Source organism: Montipora foliosa, chromosome 3, assembly GCF_036669935.1.
Source record: "Montipora foliosa isolate CH-2021 chromosome 3, ASM3666993v2, whole genome shotgun sequence".
NCBI classification, from domain to species: domain Eukaryota; kingdom Metazoa; phylum Cnidaria; class Anthozoa; order Scleractinia; family Acroporidae; genus Montipora; species Montipora foliosa.
This window is the reverse complement of record NC_090871.1, coordinates 23,327,296-23,332,295: the sequence shown is the minus strand read 5'-3', so window position 1 is coordinate 23,332,295 and position 5,000 is coordinate 23,327,296.

Genomic DNA, 5,000 nt, shown 5'->3' with positions numbered 1-5,000 from the left:
AGGATCCTCGAGTCACTAAAAAAGTGCTGTTAGCTGAACGATCGCAAGTTGTAATCATTGAAAAAAACACTCCACTCCAGATCTGATAGACGTTGGTCGTGCAAGACTCGCCAAGCAAGTGGAACACCCAGCAGGATTGTTCGTTGTTTGGCACAGCAGATGAACGAAAAATTGTTCCCCTCACTATAAGTTCCAACCCGATAACACCAATCTTGCCCAAATACAACAACAAATTTTTCGAATTCGGCAGCAGGCAAGCTCATCACAAGCCATCGAAGTTGGCATAAAGCAGCATAGCGCTTCACCTGAAGTTCGATCATGGTGGACACAAACAAGGGGTGAAAGAACTTCCTAAGGTCAGACGACCAAATGTGATTGACCCAACACTCGTTAGAGCGGCTCAGTTATCGGACATCAAAGTGCTGAACAAACCAAGAGATTTCGTCGTAAAAATGTTCACTCAGCAACGTCTTCTTCTTCTACAGAATAAAGTTCAAAAGCCATCCTGGTTGTTAATCACATGCTAGCCCAATCCATAAACTGGATAAAGAGGATTGGCAAATTGATTGTCAGAACAATGCGTCATTTCTGTCTCGCTGAGTTCAAAGAAGCGACGGTCAAGAGAGTCACAAGGGAAGGCTGAGCGAATATCCACTTCTAACCAATCCGAATGTAAACAATTGGCGTGACATCGGATAGCACAGTTTTTCCCGCTCGCTGAATTCTGATTGGTCAGTTTAAATTTCAGTAGCTCTCGCCGTATGCAAGGAATAATGAAAAGATAAGAATTACAAAAAGATAAGAATGACAGAATTCCATTCACCCTCACTTTCCATCCTCATAATCACGGAGTCAAAAGTATCATTCTTAATAATTTTTAAATTACTCCAAAATGATCCCGAGACTGGTAGAATCTTTTCGCAACCTCCTCTTATTTCATTCAAAAGCGACAAAAACGTAGGCAACTTTTTAGTTAGAAGCGCGCTCAAAACTAACGAGCAACCCGGCACTTTCAAATGCGCGCGCTCACGATGCAAAACTTGTCTTTTCATTGTTTGTTTGAGTTTATTTATTCTCTCCGCCAGAAGTAGATAAGACTAGAGACTTGACAATTTTTATTCTTCTGATCAAACTGAGGTTTCGTCGTCTCCACGCATTTAGAACTTTTTCTATGTTTTGGATCTTTTCTTCAAAATTTAGCCTGTTAGAATGTTGTTCATCATAAGAGAAATTGTCACCGAGGGCCTGCACAGACTCCTTTGCCCATTTAAAATTGTATGGGGTTTCTCGGCAGTTTCTCCAAGAACCTAGCCATAAAGCCTCGGTTTTAGAGGTATTGATTTCCAATCCACAGTCTGTTTTGAATTCTTCTAAAAGTTTCAATAATTGGGTTACTGACTCCCGGTCACGAACAAAAACCGGGGTGTCATCAGCGTACTGCGTGATTTTAATTTCTTTTTGGCCAACGTTTATACCGTGGATAGCATTAGCATTTTTTAAGGCCCTGGCAAAAAGCTCGATTCCAATCACAAACAGGAGGCCCGATAACGGGCATCCTTGTCCAACTCCCCGTTGTAGGGGGAAAAATTCAGACGCGTGGCCGTTGTTTATAACACCGCTTGAGACTTGGTGATATAATATAGCAAACCAATTTAGCAGATCAGGAACAAAATTGAAGAGCTTTAGGGCAGCGTTAATATAATTCCATTCAATTGTATCAAAAGCCTTCCGAAAATCTAAAAAAATTCCTGTTCTTTCCATAGCTTTTGTGTAGGACAATGTCTTGTATTAACCTAATGTTTTCGCCAATAAAGCGACCTTTAATGTAGCCAGTTTGGTCGTGGTTTATTATTTTGGGAAGTTTTTTCTCTAATCTCTTTGCAATTGCCTTAGTAAGAATTTTATAATCAACATTGAGTAATGAAATTGGTCTAAGGTTTTCCAAAAGTGTCTTATCCTTATCTTTTTTCGGAATAAGTGAGATTATTCCACGTCTCTGGCTAATAAAAAGACTTCCTTTTTGAAAAGCGTAATTGAAACTGGAAGTCATGTCTGATTTTAGCTCTGGCCAGAAGAATTTATAAAATTCACTCGTAGACCCGTCTGTTCCGGGAGATTTGTTATTTTTGAATTCTTTTATTGCATTTAGGCACTCATCTTCCGAGAGAAGACCTTCACATGATTCCATTTCTTCTTGTGTTAGTGGTGTAATATTTTGTGTCTTGATAAAAGTCGATGCTAGGAAGGTGTCATTGTCTATGCTTTAGGGATTTGTAAAGTGCTTCGTAAAAGCGTTTCTCTTCTTCTAATATCGCAAATTGGTCATTAACATACTTAGTGTCACCAATTTTCAGCTTTGTAACAGTTTTTCTGCTAAGGTTCCTCTTTTCAAGGTTGAAAAAATACCTCGTGTTACGCTCACCATGCTCGTGCCAGCGTGCTTTACTTCGAAGAATTGCACCTTTTGTCCTTTGGTGCATTATCTTTTTTAGGCGCAAATTAGTGGCGTACAGCTCGTTTAAAATTCTTTTGTCACTCGGGTTTTTTTCCGAGTCCTGCAGGAGCTTGTTTGCTTTCTTGTGCAGCAACAATTCTTCCCTTTCACGTTTCTTCATTTTAATTTTGCAGTATTTGATCGTAAAACCACGGATTTCCATCTTAATTAAATCCCATTTTAACCCCAGGTCCTCGACATTGGTGTATTTTTGTCTATATTCGTATATGTTTTCACGTAGCTTGTCCACCGTATAACAGGAGTCTTCTAAAATAGAGTTGTTACATTTCCAGAAGCCTGGGCCTTTATCCTGCTTTAGATCATCTGATTTAAGATGCAGAAAGATTGCGGAATGGTCGGTTTCGGGTGCCTTTAAAGTTTTACAGGATATGGCCAGGTCGCCAAGGTCTTTGGAAATAAGGAAGAAGTCAAGGCGACATTGAATTTTAAGTGATTTGTTTCTCCAAGTAAAGCGTATTGTCTCGGGATTTAAATTGCGCCAGATATCGAATAAATTGTAGAGATTCATAATTTCTTCGATTTTCTTGATAACGAGAATTTTTTTTGAAACTGGATTTCCGCCTTTCTCGTCCTTATCGTGTAGGGCGCAATGAAAATCTCCGCCCATTTTTATGTATTCCTGAGCGAATTCCTGAAGAGTATGTTGGAGGTAATTAAAGAAGGCTAACTGTTGATTGAGGTCATTAGGGGCGTAAATGTTTACAAGAATTACGTGCGAATCGTCAACCATTGCATCTAGGATGATATATCTGCCATTATTGTCAGAAATTCCTTTTTCTATTTTTAATTCTTCTTTTCGATTGACAAGAATCATGACAACTTTGCTGTGAGTCGAGCCGTGACTGAAAAAGACCTTACCGCCCCATTCAGCTTCCCACGTTTTGGCGCAATCTTTAGAACTATAGGTTTCTTGTAGAAATGTAAAATGGTTGTTTTGATTGTGCAGCCACCTGAAAATGGAGCGTCGTTTAATCGATTTGTTTAAACCTCTAACATTTAGGGATTCGCATTTAATATTTACATTTTGAAGCTCATTATGCGTGTACATACAGTATACACTCAAGGGACTGCGTTGGGCTGAGCTTTCGACAGCTTTCATTAAACAAAAACTTGGATATGTGATTCACAAAGCCTGCATATTTAAAGATGTGGACAAATATGAAACAAAGATCAAAAAGACGGCATTTTGGGCGAAAAACAAACAAGCCTAAACAATAAAGAAAAATACGTAAGACATGCAGAAATAGCATACACACAAATAATCTAAAACAGGCTCAAAAAGGCCCTAAACGCACCGTTGCCGGCTTAGCGTTTTTTGACTGAATACTAAACCCGCGATTTCAGACTTCGTCTAGCTTCTTATTCTACGTTATTCTACGTTAGGAATAGTTTGGTATAATGTCAAATAACATAAAGACTCCTTCACCTTGTTACGTGTTTTTTGTCATCTCGCCTTTTAACTTCTTTAAGTCTTCCACGCCGACGGTTTTTTGCCTGCCTTCTTCGTCAGTATACTTTAGGGTAGCAGGGTAGGAAATAAAAGCTTTTCTGTCGGCACCTAACTTCTTTTGTAGGTGTTTCTTGTCGGTCTTGCGTGTTTCGTCGGTCTTGCGTTTTCTTCGCAAAGTCTGCGCCGATACCGATAATGTTCCCGTTATAGGGGTTTCCCTTTAATCTGGCAGCGGCGTTTGCAAGAACCTTCGCTGTGTCTGTGTATCTTAAAAAAAGCCACATGGATGGGTCTTGGTTTCCTCATGTTGTGTTTTACGGCGTACGTTGGAGTGCTGTGTGCACGTTCTATTTCGACTTGCCCACATAAAGTTTCCAAAGCCATGTGACTTGCAATGAAATTATGGATAAATTCAGCGCAATTTCGACCTTCTGCTCTTTCCGAGATGTTGTAAAGTACTAGGTTGTTTCTTCGAGACCTATTTCGTAGATCTTCAACTTCTTCTTCTAGTAATTAAAGGTGCTCTTTCTCTGTTTTCTTCTCTAAACTCTCTTTCAAATCTGCCACCTCACTGGTAACTGAGTTTAATCCTCCTTCCAGTTCGAGGACTTTCTGTTTGATGGTGCCCATATCATCTTCCATTTTGATAAGGCGTTCGTCAATTTTGTCGAGAAGATCCAGCTTTTCTAGTCTCCTTTTGATATCAACCAAGATGGCGTCGCCGACGCCGAGCACATGGTTTTCTTCTTCAGAGCTTGAAGCTGTTGACCTTTTTTCGCTCGGTTTAGGCGGCATGCTTGAAGTGTTTAGGCTGTAAGTGGCGATGGATAGATTTGCCTGTTATTTTAGGCTATAAATTATTGTAGACAGGTAGCTTATATCGGAGCACTTTCAAGTTGTTGTTACTATCTCTGCATCCGATAAAGCGTCTGTTTCAGCCACGAATTTGAAGAAAACTGTTGAGTAATTTTATCCTCAAGTATTTACCTTACCTACATTCTTTCGTATGTAACATTTGTATGTGGGGTGCATTAT